Source organism: Barbus barbus, assembly GCF_936440315.1.
Source record: "Barbus barbus genome assembly, chromosome: 18".
In the NCBI taxonomy this organism is placed as follows: Eukaryota; Metazoa; Chordata; class Actinopteri; order Cypriniformes; family Cyprinidae; genus Barbus; species Barbus barbus.
Window position 1 is genome coordinate 24,331,046 of NC_136746.1, and position 20,981 is coordinate 24,352,026.

Sequence of the window (20,981 nt, forward strand, 5' to 3'; positions counted from 1 at the left end):
CACAACAATTATGATTCATGCGATTGAAGACTGACCTGTGCTTTCATTGGCATCCAGACTGCCAGCCAGCTGCTCCAGCAGTCGCGCCCGTGCCGCATTTCTCTTGTGTTTCTTGCCTTCGTAGTGTTGCTGTGCCATCAGTGGGTTGTTAAACCAGGCGCCACACAAGCAGCAGTACTTGCCCGCCTCACCGTGATTGGCCAGCGGCTGCCACGAGGGAGGGGGCGGGTCTGTGGTCTGAGTGGTGGGCGGGGCTGACTCTGCACAGAACAGAATATACATTCATTATCTATAAATAGCCATCAATATAAATGAGCCTATTCAATATCAAAACAAACAATAAAGATTCAGTTGACTACAGCTGAATCTGTCCTGCTGGCAAACACACTGATGGCTCCAAGCCAAACCTAATGAAGGGTTACGTGGGTCAAGAGAAGGTCAGCGAATGTGGAGATGGAAATTCACCCCGGAGTTAGGTTATCCTCCTCCATCTTATGAGGAAAAAGCAAGCAAATGAATTGATCTTCCAGGTGACACTCTCGAAGACACCATGGGACTTGTTACCATGGTTACCAACCCCAAATAGCCACAGGCCACAGCAATGCCACAGGCTAGAATGAGCTAAACACACTGGGATTGTTTACTGGACTTTTAAATTCAATAGATGCAGAAAAAATCTATAAAGTACACAGAAATATTTTTTCATTACTTTTGTGTAATTTATGGAATGGAATTGAATACACTTAATTTAGTTCACTGTATGAACAAGAGAAGTGTGAATATTTTGCTAAACATCTGACTTTTGTGTTCCACTGGAGGGAAATAGTATAAAAAGGGGTTTGGAACTACATAAGGGTGAGTAAATGATAACAGAATGTTTGGGCAAACTAACTCTAAAGTCTATCAATTAACTCTCAGAAAAAAAAGATACAAAATCTGTCACTGGAATGGTACCCTTTCAAAAGGTAAATTTTTGTACCGTATTTACCTGTAAAAGGTGCAATTTAGTACCTTAAAGGTACATATTTGGTACATTATAAAGTGTACATATTAGCACCCAAATTGTCCACATTAATACCTTTTGAAAAGGTATCACTCCAGTGACAGCTTTTGCACCTTTTTTCTGAGAGTGTATAGAAGAGAAAATTTTAGGCTGATGATATACGGGCCAACGTTCCCCCATGTTGTTCCAAATCTTTATGACTTCCATTCTTTTGCGGAACACTATAGAAGATATTTTTAAAGTGTCCCTATTATGGATTATTTAAAATGACCTTTAATGTAGTGTGTAACACAGCTCTAAGTGAATGAAAACATCCTGCAAAGTTTTAAATCTGAAAGTGCACCGTGTATAAAGTTATTGTCTCTCAAAAGAAGGAGTCGACTCTGAATCAATGAAACGAGTTATTTTTAAAACGAATCCCAAGCCGTTTCATGTTGACGTCAACATGAAACATTAGCATATTGCCCGCCCACTTGTTGCGCGCACAGACCCAGGAAAACTTGATTTTCGCTTTGGTCTGAATGAAAATGCTAATTCATTCTTTGCCACTAGGTGCAGCTTTTGGAGCTTTAACATCTTACAAACACTGCTTTTAATGAAATCGGCCAATCACCGCAGATTAGCATCATGCAAAGGAGGGGAATCCTTTTTGGAAAATTTTGGAAAAATTAATCCTTGAGCGAATCGTTTGGGAGTCGTTGAGCAAAGAAGGTAAAAATAAATGCATATTATAAGAAAATGAAACTGTTTTTTGACCTTACATGCATTTCGACCTGTTGTTGGGGACTCCCAAAACCAAAATATGAACCTTTCATAACCCATAATAGGGGCAGTTTTGCTGACCATTGACTTCCATTGTATGAATATATTATTTTATGTTCCACACAAGAAAGTCATACAAGTTTGGAATGATATGAGGGTGAGTAAATGAAAGAATTTAGATTTTTTTGGGGGGTGAACTATCCCTTTAACTCTCAGAGACCCTGTGTAGTAAAACTAATACTCTATTTAAAGCAGTAGAGTAACACTTTTTTAATAGCTATACATATAACAGCAGTTTCAATTCTGAAATGTATCATAGCAACAAGTTTGGCAGAAAATACTCTGAATCTACCAGCATGCCAAAGTCACTCAACATGACACCACTGCCGTCTGTTTTGATCAAAATTTGGCAATATCCTTATTCTTCTTAAATATATGCAGATCTCTTATGGTTGCACTGAATCTTAAATTGGATGATGGTTGCTAAGAAGTTGATCATTTGATTTAGTTGATTTGTCACATTTTAGCAACCAAGAACGCATACAGTAACTACACCTCTCTGTTCTCACCGCCCACATCTCACTCGCATGAGCAAAGATGATTCAATTCACTGTGCATGGCTCACTTAAAATCAGCTTTCAGTGGTCTGACAAAACCAGCATACACACATTAGAAATGGGTCACAAGTTTTTCTGTTATTGTCTTTTTTATCTGTAAAAAAAATACTGAGGGCTTCTCAAATAGGATTTTTAGCTTGCTGACAGTGTGCTGAACTGCCAGCATGCTAAAATCCTCTCTGAGAAGTTGCTTCTCTAAATTCATCCTCTTTAAAGCACCACCGCTGCACCCATCAAAGCACCGCTTTTGTAACAGATCCACAGCATTCGACAATACATTTCTAGGCAATTATGAGTGTTTTTTGGAAGATATCGCAGGTTAAAAATAGTTCAACTTTTAAAAACATCTTGAGACCCTTGTGTTTTGTTTCATTCTGTTGAGCTCCTTTTAAAAGCAAGAATGCATGCTGAATTAACATCCTTTTAGCATCTGATCAGGGTCTGGTGGACTTTTTGAAACTGGGCTGAATATAAAACCGTTTTGCACATCACTAACACACATATCTAGGTATGTATTCCTGAGCACTGCATGATGTGCAGAGACAGATGTTGTAGATGAACCCTAAAGCAAAGATGGTTTTAGAGCTGGAGTGACAAGATGAGCAGAAATGGACGGGGGATGGGCAGGTAAAAAACTATCTCAAGGGCAACTCCATCACATCCGCTTCAACTGTCAACACCGATCCTCGTCTGATGATGAGTTTTCCTGAGCCAACAGCACTCTAGATTTTCACGAAGGTTACTTTTGACTCTAATCTCCCCTGAAACCCCTGTTTCACCACTTTCTCTTTAAATTTGTGGAAAAGTCCTTTCATATTGCTCCGCTAAAGCCATCTACTTTGTGATCTCCATCTGAGATTCATCTAAGACTGAAAAAATTAGACACGAAGCTGAGAGTGAACCATGATGATTGCATGCTCACGCTCACCATTGAGCGCTTGGTATAATATCTACTGTACATGAGTACCAGGAACATTAGTGGAATTAGTTTGGAGGGCTGTAACAAACACTACCCTGCTTGATTGAAATCATTTCCCTTATGACAGGAAATGAAATTCAATAGTCATCGACAGGCTAAAGATAGAAACATATGCCTCCTGTTTGTCCTGATGCCTGCAGTAGACATCTGTAATGTGGTTAAGATCATTTTAAAGTGAAGCGTAATCAAATATGGACAGAGAGAGATTGAAAATGTGTTAAGACAAATTTGTCTGACACTGAATACAGCAGCAGTTTGAGTCCAGGTTTAGTTTTTATTACCACCCACATTGATGACTTTCCACACTGGCACATATCCAGTGACCAGAGCTCAGGTGATTGAAAGTGTCCATCATAAATCAATTTAGCTTCACAGTGCAAAATCCAATTGAGAGGCAATTTGTTGTTTGTTGATGCTGATGGAAATGTATAATACACATCAGTTCAAGGTCTCTAATGAGGATATACAGTATGAGCATTAATGCATGTTTTTGATTATATACTAAATATGGGGGTGAAATCTTTTTGAATTTGAAGATCAGGGTAAATTTAACTTATTTTGTCTTTTGGGAAACATGTAACTATCATCTGTAGCCTCTGAAGGGCAGAACTAAATGAAAAAAAATATGATATTTAGGCAAAATAAGAAAAATTTACACATCTCCATTCTGTTCAAAAGTTTTCACCCCCAGCTCTTAATGCATGGTTTTTCCTTCTGGAGCATCAGTAAGCGTTTAAACCTTCTGTAATAGTTGCATATGAGTCCCTCAGTTGTCCTCAGTGTGGGGTTAGGTGGATCTCAAAATCACACAATCGTTGTTGGAAAGGGTTCAAATGCACAAAAATGCTGGAAAACCAAAGAATTTGTGGGAACTGGAGGATTTTTCTGAAGAACAGCAGGCAGTTTAACCGTTCAGGATAAACAAGGGACTCATGAACAACTATCACTAAACAAACAAACAAACAAACAAAAAACAGCTGTGGATCATTCAGGTAAGAACAGATTATTAAGAATCAAGGGGATGTAAACTTTTGAACGGGGTCATTTTTATAAATTCAACTATTATTTTCTCTTGTGGACGATATGTAAACATCTATGTGAAATATCTTATTCAGGTCAGTACTAAATAAACAATAATATGCATTTTGTACGATCCATCTTATTATGGTAAAATAACATTTTGCAGATTCTGAAAGGGGGATGTAAATAATACTACTACTACTACTATCAAGAAAAATGCAGAATATCATCAGTTGTGGCATTGCTCGCCAACTATAAGCAACCTACACTTATGCCTTGTTTACACTGGGTGGGTGCATGTTTAGGTATGGCTTCATGGATGAATGGATTGATATGGACAGATGGGTGGAATGGCTTGCGCTCTCTTTTATTAACCGTTATTCATGTATAAACTTAACATAATTTTCCAGTAAGTTTTGTACATGACATTGACCCTGAGTCACACAAATCCATGCTGCTTCAGGCAGTTCTTGCACAACCGTATTCTCAGGCAGTTTTGTGCTTTAAAGAAAACAGATACAAGACTTCTGCAATCTGATCTGACTGACTGTGTTTCTGCAGCACACATGAATGCTGTTCATCATTGTTCACGCTTCATCTCTCATACCTCAGGTGCATGAGCCTGTCCTCTTCATCACTTCAAACACTGTATTGGCTCTACATTCAAAACTTTACTAGTAAAAGAAATCTAATTATATGATGATGTTGTTTCTCAGATCTACTTTTAACTGCTATAAATCACATTATGTCCAGTCGTCTGTAAACAACCACCATTCTGAATTATTCATTGACAATGAGCATAGATAAAACTATTTGTTAGGATTATGAATATCATCAGAGACATAAACATCATGTTTTGATGTCAGGAGTTTATTACTGTGTTTTCCAGGCTGCAGTTTATTAATATTCCTTAGGCATTCTGCTTAATGCTCTGTTCTTAATACTAAACCCAAAGTATTACATTTATGCAATTTAATTCAGATGAAATCCATTCAAATGTTGTTTTCTTGACTATTTCAGCCTTATGCATGCTTATGTGATTACATGATTGCAATGTGGTAATGGTAATGTATATTGCATTTTTTATATTTGCCCATTAAGTTTCTAAATTGACAAAGTTCTAGATGGACTAAATTTCCATACTACTTGTGCGAGCCTTCATTTTTTTGACAAAGTTTGAGAGCATTTTAATAACTTAACAAAATTGATTAGACAAAATACAATATTATAAAGAAAAATACTGAATGTCAAAAAAATATTTATACTGAGATATATACACTACTGTTCAAAAGTTTGGGGTCAGTCAGATTTTTAATTTTTAAAAGAACTTAATGCATTCTGCAAAGACAGATTAAATTGATCAAAAGTGACAGGGAATTTGTTTATAATAATGTCACATATTTCTATTGCTGTTCTTTTTAACTTTCTTTTAAGAATCCTAAAAAACAGTTTCCATAAAAATATTAAGCAGTATTAAGCAATGTTTTCAACATTGATGATAAAAATACATGTTTCTTTAGCAGCAAATCAGCATATTAGGATGATTTCTGAAGGATCATGTGACACTGAAGACTGCAGTAATGATGCTGAAAATTCAGTTTTGCATCACAGGAGTATTATAATCATATTTTTAAAACATTTCAAAAGATTGTGGTATATAAATACACACACACACACACCACAATCTTTTTTCTTTTTCTACTTTTTTTTTTTTTAGCTAAACTGCTTAATTCAAATGAGGCGTCGGAATAAGATTCAGCAGTGACACATGAGATTCTAGATCATTCTCATCTCACATTCTGAGTATTCTGTGATTGTCTGCCTAATGCTTATGAGAAAGGCTTCCTTATCACAGTTTTGCACATTTAACAGACAGTTACTCTACAATATTCTACAGTGCAGTCTTACTGTATGTTTCTAGATGTCTTGTGTCTGTGTATCCCTGTAGTTCTGTAGTACACTCACTGGAGCTTGGGTAAAGCTTCATTACCGCTGCACACACAGCAGGGCAGACGGGCATAAACAAAGCCTGCATGACAGAACTGAACTTTAGGTTGAGTTTAGCGCTCTGGGCTTCAAGCATGAACCAGTCGCTATATTCCTACAGCTGTGATTCTGAACACTTCTGGGTCTAATCCACTACGGTATAGTGTATCTACTCTCAGTAAAAATGGAAAAAGACCAAAAACAAGATTATTTTTTAGAATGCTTTTATGAAGTAGTATCCAAAAAAATTAAACAAAACAAGAATGCATTTAGTTGTGTTTCTTACCTGTGGGTGTAGGCAGACTTGGCGTCTCCCCCAGTACCAAGCGAACTCTCTTAGCGTGTGTTTTGCCCTGGTAGTGCGACTGAGCCACAATGGCAGATGTGAAGAACATGTTGCAGAGCGTACAGCATTTGTTTCTGTCCACCTCATTCTCTGCACTGTCCTAAAAAACATAGAAAAACAGGACATATAGTACATGCATAGTTTTCCTCTGAGGTGGAAAATGCGTTAACGTATCTGATGCATTTACAAAAAAATATCACAAATGTATGTTACATTGAAAGGTTTTGGTTACTGATGGTTTAAGGTAATGAGTTTAACTTCTAAACGTTCAATCTGCATAAGTGTCTCTTGTCTAGTGTCTTGCATAAGTGATTAAACTTTGTATTTAATACCATTTAATAGGTACAGTCATTTATACTACGCACTATATATATATATAGTATTTACATTGCATATCATTGGCAATTACATTTATGATGGATAGAGAGTTGGACTTGTAACCCGAAGGTTGTGGGTTTGAGTCTCAGGTCTGGCAGGAATCGTCGGTGGGGGGAGTGAATAAACTCCTGAGGTGAGACCCTTGAGCAAGGCACTGAACTCTGAACACACACGCACACACACACATATATATATATATAGTAAAATAATTATTTTAAAAATGCGTGTATATCATATAATAATTATATACATTTAAAAAAATAGACATAAATGTAATTGGCAATGATATGCAAAACTATTTTAGATATATTACAAAACTATTGTCTTCTTTACTTCCTTTAGTATGTAAAGAAAAAAACAAACAAACACCCCAAGATGAGGCGTTAATTGCATAAAAATTGTCCAATTGCACATTTGTAACATAATTATTGCTTCAGTTATTTCTCACATACATTTAGATTTATTCTTTTCCCACATGATAAATGCAATGATTGTTGTTCATCTAAGGAAGCAGTAATGTGCTCAAATACAATGTTGCAAACTTGTTCCGAGATTGTGGTTGTCATCGCATTTATTTCAGTTGGACAGCAGGAAAACAAACAAATAAAATATTCAGCCAGTCATTCTGGCCATCAAAAGCTGATTAGATGTGCTTCAGATTCCAGAATCTAACCGCCAGAAGATATTTTGAATATTCATATGTCAGTAAAAACGCACACAGACAAGCGTATGATTACGGCCACATTGTGTGTGCTGCGAGCTGCTGCCAGTGGCTTGAACTGTCCTTCTCGACTCTGGAGACTGGACTGTGGATTACGGGGCCACTATCAATTCTAGCACAGACGGGGCCCTTGGCATTGTCCCAACCCCCCGCTCTCAGTCAGGTCCTGATCCAGTGCAGCAGGAAAGAGGTCAGCTTTAAGTAAATCAGGCGAAAAGAGAAGCCAAGAACTGTCCCAGTTCACTGACCTGCCTTTCAAAGCAACAATCCAGCTTATCATCTCTTATAAACACATCAAAATCAGTTACTGGAATGAACACACAAAATTATCCTTTCGAGCAGCCTTAGATTAGTGGATCCCAGACAGAGGTATGCGAAGCCCAAGAGATGTTTTAGCAGGTTGCACAGGGACCTTGGAAAGATTTTGGACTGTTAGACCTACATACAGTAACAGCAAAATCTTTAAAATGTAATTATTAGATCTGTTTAATGCTACAAATAAATATTGTATATAAATAAATATTAGGAATAATAATAAATGTTGTTGTTATTGCAATGTCTGTATGTAATGCATAATTGTAGGATATTTTATTGATGCTTCTATATATATATCTGAAGAAATCTCAAGAGCCTCAGTTCCAGCAAGAAAAAAATCAATAGCTGCTGAGTGCAATTAGAATCAGAATCTCAGTGAAGAGAGCAGAAAAACCTTAAGAAGTGACTGACTGATTCCTGTCGTAAAACTGAATGTGATAAAGTGTGTGTGTGTGTGTGTGTGTGAGAGAGATCTTGAGGAAATGAGGAGTGAAAACCATGAGAACATGAGGGAAGCTGCATGGAGGGTGAGTCTAAAACAGACAATCTGTGATGTTTACAATTAGTAAGAGTGTTTCAGAAAATATATTTTATTGTGTCAGGTTACTTTGATGCTTCATGGATTATGCTTAAATACACCAAAAATTGAGTCATATACATATACCGTTGAATCATATAAATATACCGTTCAAAAGATTAAGAGGACAGCATTTTATTTTTTAAAGAAATGTATACTTTTATTTAGTGAGGACTTACTAAATTGATCAAAAGTAACAGTAGCAACATTTATAATGTTATTAAAGCTTTCTATTTCAATTAAATGCTGTTTGTTTCAATATTCTATTCATTAAAAAATAGTGAAAAATGTATCATGATTTCTAGAAAAAATAAGCAGCACAACTTTGTTCAACATTGATAATAAGAAGAAATGAGCAGCAAATCAGCATATTAGAATGATTTCTGAAGGATCATGTGACACTGAAGACTGGATTATTGGAGCATACATTTTAAAATATATTAAAATATAGAATAGTTATTGTAAAAAATATTTCACAATATGATTGTTTTTACTGTGTTCATGATCAAATAAATGTAACATTGGAGAATACATGATATATATATATATATATATATATATATATATATTACCTAACAGACTTTTATACAGTAGTGTACTCAGCCTCATTGTTTTAATAATAATACTCTAAAATGTAATAAATATGAATGGGAATGGATAATGTCAAGCTCCAAAAAGATCAAAAAGCGCTATAAAGTTGGTCTTGTGTGCTATATTTCAACTAATCTGAAGCTATCCAATAGTTCTGTGTGAGGAATATATCAAAATGTTCAAGCAGGGGTGCAATTAGGACACGTTTTATCATTGAGATGACTGGGAAGAAATGTCCTAATTAACCTCAATTCACCTACTATGCATTTGTGTGTGTAAAACATTTTAATAATGAAGAAAATGACTGAATGCACCTTTAGCACTGTGCTAAACTTCCCATAAAAGAAAATGAAAGAAACTGAGAAGAAGAAAAAAAAAAAAAAAAAACATCATCCAGTTTGGAACAGCATAATGGTGAGTAAATGATGACAGATTTTTTCATTTTTGGGTGAACTATTGTTGTTCATACTGCAAATAGCATCTGTTCGATGTGAATCAGGCATTTAAAAATAAATCTGCCATATTTTCATTCCAGAGTAGAGAAAAAGTTTGGCTCAAGCATGTTGTGTCAGACATTTTCCCCAGTCTTAAGCCAGGTTTGCATCTCTGCATTCTGACCATCACTGCTGACATTTCTGCACTTAAAAAACGGTGCAAAGCAACACTCGGGAGGGACGCTTCATCAGCAAAATGTCTGTAAAACAGTAGTCATGGAAAATCTAAGATGCACTTCCACTGGAAGGTGTGATGGTCTGTTTCTCATTCTGTACCCCTCTCTTTCACAGCATCTCAGCTCTGTCTCTGTGGATATTCTGTCAAATAAATATCCAGACAGCTCTCTCTGTCTTGCTCCCTCGGGGCAGCCGTCTCGTTGACTTTCGGTGCCCGTGATGAAATCTTTATTGGTATTGACAGCTCAGTTCCTCCTCACCTTGTTCAGTGAGTTTGAAAACCTGGACAGCACCCATGAGAGCATGTTGAAGCAGCGGACGCCTGACCACCACAGCAGCTTTAACCTCTCAACAGTTTCTCCTAAAAAGTCAAAAGCGTAAATGGGGGACAAATGGAGACTTTTGCCTAATGTTTTAGATTTTTCTCTTGAGAAGTACACAGCAAAAATGAAGTATATTGTGCTTACCAAGGCTGCATTTATTTGATCAAAATACAGTAAAAAAGTAATGGCAAAGTTGAATTTTCAGCATCATTACTCCAGTCTTCAATGTCACATGATCCTTCAGAAATAATTTTAATAAGCTGATTTGCTGCTCAAGAAACATTTCTTACCATCAATGCTGAAAACAGCTGTGCTGCTTAATATTTTTATGGAAAATGTGATATATTTTTTAGGATTCTTTAATGAATAGAAAGTTCAAAAAGTATTTACTGTCACTTTTGACCTTCAATTGAATATGTTAAATAAACTTATTAATTTACGTATTAACGTAATCATGTATTTAAAAAAAAGAAGAAACCTTACTGACCCTAAACTTCTGAGTGGTAGAGTAATTAATAATAAAGAATATGGTTGAAAATGATTTTAATTTAATTTATTTTTCTTATTCCATTGGCAAATAGTTTATTATTATTCTTATTATTATTAAGCACATATCTTACTAAATAGAGATATATTTATTTAATTAAAAGTTATTTGCCAGTGGAATAAGAAGAAAAACACTTTGTGTTTTCTTTGAAAACAAGTCTGTTTCTCAGGAAAATGTTTTTATATATAAATGTTTAGACCGTAAAAACATTCTTAATATTTAATGAATATGTTTGTTTCATTATTTATAGTATTTAAAAGGAACACTTCTCATCAAATTTATCCAAGATTAAATCTTCTGAGCAGTGCTATCCATGTATAGCTCTATACCGACTGCATAACAACAAATGTCTCGTTAGTTTCTATTTTTTAATTCTCAGAGGGATTTTAGGAGAAACATCTGAGACTGTATACACTTTAAAGAAACAACTGAGAGCTCTGGTCCTCGGAGCTCTGAAAGAACAACCATTGAGCAATACAGCGCTCCTCTGGGTCCTGTCCTACAATATCATTATATAAACCCAAACCCCTCAGATCCATGAAACAATACTTTTAATGTTTTAGTGTGGTTAAAGTTGATGTATCAGACCTTGCAATGACAAACACAGGCTTAGCTGTGCTTTGCTTTCACATTCATTAGCATTTCAAGGTGAGTCTAGCCATATATGAGTGATGTCCTTCCCTTTTAGTACATGCTGCTTGCACCTGTAATCAAAAATACTATATTTCTCAGCAAAAATATAGACTTAAGGCCGCCTGACCACCACACCACATTTCCTTACAGTTGTCATGAATTGTACCATTGCTGAATGCACTGTCATGTTATGCCAGAAGTGGCGCATGCTGGCACATTTGAGTGAAATGTGAACCTGTTCTCACGGAGCAGACTCTCTTTTACACGTCTGGGCGAGAGTGATCATCTCAGTGCTGTGGATGTGTGTGTGTGTTAGGGGACCAGAGTGTTCGCTGTCACCTCCCTGCTGAAAAGAAACAGGCAAATAAGTTCAAACTTCTTGGCCTAGTTCTGTTTTGCTGTGCCTGTGACCTGATTCCAGTGAGCTGGCCAGTGAACGTGTGTGTTCTTACTGCTGTGTGCAGGAGAGGTGAGTGTGTAGCGCTCTGAGCTCACAGACGTGTTTTCCCATCCCACTGCTGCGCCGCTCATGTAAAACAGGCCATTTGCAGCTCACTGTCACAGCTCAGGCTGCGCTCATTACTGTATATGTGTGTGTGTGCATTCTTTACGATGTGGTTTAGTGGTTCATGTGATCTCTGTGCAGTGCATGCAGCACAATTGAGGGTTTTTTTGGAAGCCCAGGCACTGCACACACTGTATAAAGGCTGAGTGATGTATAGAATATATATTTCTGATCAATTTGCACAATATGTTAGTACCTTAATGCTTATTGAGCATTATTATAGTTTTTTTTTTTTTTTTTTTTGCATCACTGTTGGTTAATGATGTTTTTTTTTTTTTTTTAGAGCTTTAATACTTCTATTCAGCAAGGATGCATTAAATTGATCAAAGGTGACAGTAAAGAAAAAAAAAACATTTCATTTATATCAAATAAATTAGGTTATTTTCTACATTGTATTCATCAAAGAATCCTGAAAAAAGTATAATTTTCTACAAAAAAGTATATTAACATTGATAATTAAAAACCGTGTCTTGAGCATCAAATCATCATATTAGAATGATTTCTGAAGGATTATGACAATTAAGACTAATTACAATAATTAACATTTTACAACAGAAAAAGTTACAATTCTGATCATATTTCAGAATATTACAATATTTTTGATTAAATAAATGCAGCCCTAGTGAGACTTCTGTCAAAAACATTTAAAAAAAATGAATTACCGACCCCAAACTTTTGAATAGTAGTGAATATCAGTCGATATTGGATATTTAGTTTCTTTATTTTTACATTTAGATTATCTTTGCTGTAATCATAAAATAAAATAAAATTAAAAAATTTATCAAAATCATTTAATAACACTGTTAAACAATCTTTAGCTAATCTTAAAATGATCTGTTTTCCATACTGTACATCATAAATGTTAGTTTAGTTTATGTAGACAAATCACTAGATTCTAATAATTCTAATATTTGTCATGTATCAACTGTTGGCCATAACATGAAAATGATTATCAGCTCAATATTATCATTAGTTGACTCTTAGAAAGTCAGGACACTGAGAACAAATATAAATAAATATATGTAAATAAATTAAAAATTTTTTGCTTTTGCATCTAAGCTCTTTGGTTCCTCTGAGTAAAACAAAACCATCCTTTTCAGAGAAAATGCTGAAAATAATCAGGATATAATTGAAGAGTTCAGATGCAAAAGCCTCTAAGTGCCATCTGAAATTTTCTTCTAAAATGGGCATTTTTTTTTTATCAGGCTTCTACATTTATGTTCAGTTATTTTACTTTAATTGCATAGAAAAGGACCTATACATTGCCATTAGAGTAAAATGACTGAACCTAAACATAGGAGCTTGTTAAAAATGCTCATTTTAGATTAAAATTTCAGATGGCACTTAGGCTTTTGCATCTAAACTCTTCAATTGTTTTAGTTATATAACCGCGTATGCCCTTGAAAACCATAATCAGAATAAAAACAAGATAAAACTCTTTTAAGAACCCATCAGGGCTTCAATGGTCTGAAACTGTTTGAATTTGAGATTTTAGTTGCTAAAAGCCTTCTTTTCTGTGATTCTTTGCTTTTCAGGCATGTGTGTTGAATTCTGGCATCCTCTCAGTGGTTTTCAGGTTCACAGGGCCTGTGCATATGGATTATATGATGATTATGATCCTAGAACCTGGGCAAACATTCTCCTCGCACCTCTAGAAGGGACAAACCGAGTGTAATCCAATAAATAACACTGTGAAAATTGAAGCAGTCAGCAATATCTAAAATAAACCTAAAAACACAGGTGAGAAAGACCAACAGGCACTGAATAAAATTGAATTCCTGCTTGATTAAACGAGAATTTTTTTTTTTTTTTACAGCATTCATTGAGGAAGATGAATGCAAGTCGATTTCATATTTCCCCTCGGTTTTTCATTCAAACTTGTCATTTTCTTCCCCGCCAGTGACTTGTCACCTACACATTTATCTGTGTACATTTACATATGACCTATTTTAGGTTTGATAATGAAAGCAAAGTGAGTGTGTGAGCATGTGTGAGTGAAGGTGCCGGTGTGTGAAGTTGTGAATATGTGTAAGCGTGTGTGTGATGCTCTGGCAGTGTCTGGTCCTGTTCTGTTGTTAACAAAGAGCATTTAATTAGGAGTCTGTTTATCTCTCTCCTCCACTCTCTCATTCCTCTGTTGTAATGTCGGGAAGGGTGTGAAAACAAGTTAAAAATAAGAGCCTGAAGGAGGAAAGCCACAGTGGCATGTTAATTGTGCCGGTTAAAAGTGGCATACAAAATATACATTTAGAAAAATGGAGGAGAATAGAGGAGGAGGGAAAAAAAAATCTTTAACATCTTTTAACTTTGTCATTCTACCTGATGGAGAGCCACTAAAGCAAAGAAAGATTTTTTTTTGTATATCTTCGAGCACCTTTCTGACCTACTTTCCTCTTTTGTTGTTCTCCTGCGAGTCTGTGTACTTCTGCTTGACATTTTTGAAAGGGAAACTCAAACACGCTTTCCACAGCCTCAGTGTAACTCACTTCCTCTCTGATGAAGTCAAGGAGTCGGAAAAACAAGGTGAGTTTAACTGAGAGTGTTATTCTCAGGGGTGGCTCTGCTTTTACATGCTGGAATGGAATGTTATGGAAGCCTGATTTCACCTCAATGTAAAATTTTTTTTAAATATAATTATGAGGTAAAGTTTAAAATTAGAAATAATGTCACACTGTGAGATAAAGCCACTTTTAGAGATTTAGGCCCGGTTTCACAGACAGGGCTTAGACTAAACCAGGATTAGGCTATAGTTCAATTAGGACATTTAAGTAATTTTTATAAACATGCTTGGAAAAAAAACATTACTGGGGTGCATCTTGAGACAAAACAAAGGCACTGATATATTTTTAGATCTGTCAGTGCAAGATTATTTCAATTGAAAAAGCTTTACATTTTACATTTTAGTCTAGGACTAGGCTTAAGCCTTGTCTGTGAAACCAGGGGATGAAGTTGGAAGATACAAAGTCACAGTTTGTGATATTGTAAGTCACAATAATGAGAAACATAGTCACAGCTGGGAGATATAAAGTTTATTTTTAACTAAAAACTAAAATCATAAAAAAACATCATCTTCATGCTTAAACATTAACTGAAATAAAATATTAAAATGTAAACATTTTGTTTAAACTAGCTGCCAAAGAAGCAACATTTCTCATTTTTGTTTAGTTTAAGTTGAGCTAAAATAACAAAAACTAAAAACAAAGCTTAAAAGTATGCATACATATAAAAAAAAAAGTAAATAAATAAAAAAGTAGATAAATAAATACTAATAAAAATACAAAACACAATAAAATTACTAAAACGTTAACTGAAATTGCAATGAAAGATATACAAATATTCAAACTACTTAAACTATTAATGATACTAAAGTAACTTTAATTTAATTAACATTAACTAAAATAACACATAAAAAATAATAGACATTTTATTTCATCTAGTTGCCATTGCACCATTTCTGTTCATTTTTGTTTAGTTTAAGTTGCACTAACAAAAGTATACAGACGTATTATAATTAAATAGATAAAATAAGACTAATAAAAAATAAAATTACTAAAACTTTAACTAAAACCATAATGAAAGATATACAAATAAAACTATACAAACTATAATAGTATATTAATTATACTAAAGTACCACATTTATTTATTGATATTGATTTTTGGACTGTTAGTTTTAGAACTCTTCAGTTGTTTGTAGTTTGAACAGCAAAAGCCCATATAAATACAATTTTAGCAAATCTGATTAAAATCTGTTTTTTAAAATGCATTTCAGTCTTATCAAATTGCAAGTTCAGGGTTTTTGGTCATTAGTGATGCGACATCACTATAACATCATGCACAGAGTTAAGAAGAGTCTACAGATGTCTGAATTCATTCACAATATATATGTACAGAACTGTGAATGAGTTTTTTTTTAAAAATCTGCCCTCTTTCAGGAACAACAATCTTCTATGTTTCTCGGCATTGCGTTGGCACCTAATTCATTACTATGGCAACCAAGAAGATATTGTCTGCACTACATTTACAAAAAGACAGTGCGGACAGTCCTAGAAATTGAAGCCAGAGACAATTTCAATGTTTCATGTAATTATCGACTTTCTCTCCGATGTTTTCCCTTAAAATCCCTAAATGATGTAAAAACAGAAACATGTTTGATATCATATTGAAATCTCTGACTTTTTATTGTATCTTGGCAAATCTGGACACCGTTTGAGACATTAAAATCTATTTTGAAACTAAAGGTGACGCATATGAGATTATTAGAGCCATTTATCAGGAGTTTCAATTTTTATCTCCATTTAATCATTTCTGTCTTGAAGAAACAATTGAGTCTATGAAGGTCTGTTTCTCTGTACATGTCTCTCTTAGAGAATAAGAACAATGTGAAAGGAGATCTTGTGATTTTCTGTCCTGTGGGAGACTGGATTGACAGGGCACATGGTGTCTCTGACTGATTCCAGACTGATAGCTGAGCAAATGTGAGAAAGATCTGCTTCAATTCATCTATTCTTGACAGAGGAGTCTGAATTGACTTGTGTGGATGTGTGGAGTGGACAAAAAAAGTTGTGAAGTGACAAGACTTTCAGTCAGTGAAAAGGTGAACAGAGTTTCAGTCAGTGAAAGGTTGACCAGCACTGGCTTCTTTAGGCTAGAAGCTTGTACTTTCTTCATTTTGTATTTGGTTTTGATTTGCGGCCCGTCAGCTTTGCTTCACTCAAACAGAGGGTTTGAAAGTGAAGACGCAGTCATGGCCGAGGACTGCCTGGTACCAAGAAGAAGAATTCATAAACAGTCCCACTAATGAGTACAAGAGCACAGACTATGATTCAAACAGAATGGTAGCTGGGAGGTTTGAATGAATGCGAGTGATAAACTAACATCTCCACCCCTCAGAGACCCTTCAGAAAACACTTACAAGAGCTCAAGCACTTGTATGTGTCTGTATGTCAAATCATAAATTCCCCCTGGGATCATTAAGATGTTTTATGGTATATTCGGAATTGCCAGAAAAGATTAAAAAGCCTTGAAACTCTTCATCTCCTGGTTTATAGCCTCTCCAAGTTTTGCTTTCTAAACAGCTTGTGTTAATCATGGCTTAATTCAGAGTCCATGAAGACATTAGATGACTGTTGTCCCGGTCATTTGCCTTTTGGGGAAATGGAACATTAACAATCTGTCTCTGAGGAGTGAAAACTACAGAAAAATCAAAGCTCAGTGCCTGTAATCTTCACTGTCCTCATTTAGCATTTCACCAAAGACACAAACGTCTCTCTTGAGGTTAATCAACAAGATTATCTGAAAGAAAAAAAATGCTTAGTGTTTTTTTTTTGTATATATATATTGATCAGTTGTTCTCAATTATAGACTGTGAAAACAAGTTGTGATATAGTAAGAGTATAAAGTTAATGTGGACAGCATAATTCTACGGAAGTTCTAAGCGGCCATGCATTATTATAATTTTTCTGTCTTGTTTTCTCGTGATCACGACTTAATTTTCTCGTGATCTCGACATAACGAAAGTTGTTTTGTCGTTATCACGACTTAATTTTTCTCGTGATCTCGACATAACGAAAGTTGTTTTGTCGTTATCACGACTTAATTTTCTCTGTGTATTCGGCATGAGAAAATGCTATAGAAGCAGCATCATCGCAGCATCATGGATGATCGTATTCGCTTTTACTTTGATCAGGGACTCACTCAAACTGAAATAATAAAAATAAAAATATGGTATAAGTACCATCCCAAATATTGAAGGTGTTGTGTGTGTGACCGACTACATTGATCCATGATAGAATACTTGTCATGCATGCATATTCATACTCGGACATTTTAGCTCTGTGTCTGTCAGTGATTGACGACTTACACATAAGTGGTCGACACTTGAGAAGGAGGCTGTCGGGTCTGCAACTTTATCGTCAAAGACAATATAGCGACCCTGATTTTCTCACTATAGCTACAATTACGTCGTGAGAAAACAGTTTTTAGGTTGAGATCAACAACTTTCGTTATGTCCAGATAACCACAAAACAAATTTCGTTATGTCGAGATCATGAGAAAATTAAGTCGTGATAACGACAAAACAACTTTCGTTATGTCGAGATCACGAGAAAATTAAGTCGTGATAACGACAAAACAACTTTCGTTATGTCGAGATCACGAGAAAATTAAGTCGTGATAACGACAAAACAACTTTCGTTATGTCGAGATCACGAGAAAATTAAGTCGTGATAACGACAAAACAACTTTCGTTATGTCGAGATCACGAGAAAATTAAGTCGTGACAACGACAAAACAACTTTCGTTATGTCGAGATCACGAGAAAATTAAGTCGTGACAACGACAAAACAACTTTCGTTATGTCGAGATCACGAGAAAATTAAGTCGTGATAACGACAAAACAACTTTCGTTATGTCGAGATCACGAGAAAATTAAGTCGTGATAATGACAAAACAACTCGTTATGTCGAGATCACGAGAAAACAAGACAGAAAAATTATAATAATGCATGGCCGCTTAGAACTTCCGTATAATTCAGATAATTTGATGAGATATATTTGAGTTCATTTTTAGATCTCTGACTTTAGTATCTTGGCAAATATAAGCACAAATTTAAGACATTTTTCTGAAGATTGTTTTCAAAGAAATAACGGAAGTCTCAACTTGATTTCCATATAATCTCATTGCTATCTAGGAGAAATGATTGAGAAGAGACTTTATTAATGATTTTCCTATCTGTTTGGGACTTGAATTAAACATGCATGTAGTTCAAATGTATGATTTGTCAATGCATTAGACAAAATATCAAACCACTTTGCATATAATATCACTTTTCAAGTAAAACGCACACAAATACATGTTTTTAGGCTTTACATTATAAAACAATAGATCATTTGCAGATGCCACTTGGATTGGTATTTTAATGAAATTATGTTATGTGCATCCAGATTTCCAGATATACTGTATTCTTAATAATAAGCATAAGTGAGAGGAAGACTATAATCTAAAATGAAGTTTTATTGCAATACCGGATTGTCTGGTCTCAGTCTTTTGGATGGTGGACCTCCATCTTCTGGGTGGAGCATGTAGAACAGACGCACTTTGTTGGCGTGTTTCTTGCTCTGTTATGTGTGAGAAAGAGACAGAAAGACAGTGAAATTAACACATAATAGTCCAAAGTGTTCTCACTTAATTTGGCATGAATGAAACATGTCTTTATGCAGGGAAAAGACAGACACCCAGTAAATTCTGCAATACTTAAATGAATGCACATTATCAACCATCCAATCTGCAATGGAAAGGATTACACTGGAAAATCAATCAATTATGAAAAAAAAACATGACATTTCTTTTATAAAAGGAAGCATCAATAGATATAATAATTTTGAGGCATACTTTCGGTTCCTGCTGAAATTACTCAAAGTTCTCAAAAGAAAGTTTGTGTTTGTATACTGTATGGGACTTTTTTGTGCAGAGCGTTTGCGGTTGTTCCCTCTAGCTGTTATTGATTTGTAGTGTCTGTGCAGTTCTGACAATCATCTTACATGTACTATATGTACTTCAAATGCTCCACCATCATCCCTGTCCCAAAGAAACCCAAAATTACTGGACTTAATTACTACAGATCTGTGGCTCTAACGTCTGTGGCCATGAAATCATTTGAAAGACTGGTTTTGGCTTATCTAGAGGACATCACTGGACCCCCTGCAGTTTTCCTACAGAGCAAACAGGTCTGTGGATGATGCAGTCAATATAGGACTGCACTTCATCCTGCAGCATCTGGACAGACCAAGGACTTATGTGAGGATCCTGTTTGTGGACTTCAGCTCCACAGCGCTGCTTTCTCTCCCCACTGCTCTTCTCCCTCTACACCAACGACTGCACATCTAAAGACCCCTCTGTCAAGCTCCTGAAGTTTGCAGACGACACCACACTGATCGGCCTCATTCAGGACAGTGACGAGTCTGCTTACAGACAGGAGGTCAAGGAGCTGGCTGTATGGTGCAGTCTTAACAACCTGGAGCTTAACACGCTCAAAACTGTGGAGATGATCGTGGACTTCAGGAGAAACCCCCCTGCTCTCCCCCCACTCACCATCATGAACAGCACTGTGACTGCAGTGGAGTCATTCAGATTCCTGGGCACCACCATCTCCCAGGACCTGAAGCGGGACAATCACTATAGCCCCTTTCACACAGTAATACCAGTAAATTGCCGTAAAATTACCGAAACGACTTTACCGGTATTTTTTAAAAGGTCCTGTTCACACATGAACTCTTTCCGGAAATTTACCGGTAATTTTCCGGAAAAGTCTGTATGTGTGAAAGGGCTTATTGACTCTATTGTCAAAAAGGCCCAGCAGAGGTTGTACTTCCTTTGCCAGCTGAGGAAGTTCAACCTGCCACAGGACTTACTGAAACAGTTCTACTCTGCCATCATTGAATCCATCCTCTGCACCTCAATAACTGTCTGGTTCAGCTCAGCTACCAAATCTGACCTCAGAAGACTACGGAGGGTAGTCCGGACTGCTGAGCGAATCATTGGTACAACCCTCCCCACTCTCCAAGAACTGTACTCATCCAGAGTGAGCAAAAGGGCTGGCAAAATTACTCTGGACCCCTCACATCCAGCACACTCCCTCTTTGAACTGTTACCGTCTGGTCGACGCTACAGAGCTATGAGCACCAGAATGACCAGACACAGAAACAGTTTCTTCCCTCAGTCAATCCATCTCATGAACACTTGACAATAAAACGCGGAACACTTTTTTCAATTCAAATTTGTACATATCAGACCTGTACACACATAATTGTCTATATTATATATTGTGTTTTTGCTGTTTTGTACATTGCCTATTTGGATATTTGTATATTATTCTTTTATTATCTGTGTCCTGTCCTGTTGCTGTCTTTCTGTTGCACTGTGGAGCATATAAATATAAATATAATGTA

General features: G+C 35.8%; 1 pseudogene across 1 annotated transcript in view; it reads right to left on the bottom strand.

Moving 5' to 3' along the window:
• Positions 1-20,981, bottom strand: part of LOC306884286 (zinc finger matrin-type protein 4-like) — a 66,294-nt pseudogene that overhangs the window by 10,515 nt on the left and 34,798 nt on the right. Inside the window, exons 3-5 of the transcript in view lie at positions 19,059-19,151; positions 6,654-6,813; positions 36-260 (exon numbers count right to left, since the gene is read on the bottom strand). The product of the transcript in view is annotated as a zinc finger matrin-type protein 4-like (transcript). The remainder of the gene's footprint in view (positions 1-35; positions 261-6,653; positions 6,814-19,058; positions 19,152-20,981) is intronic.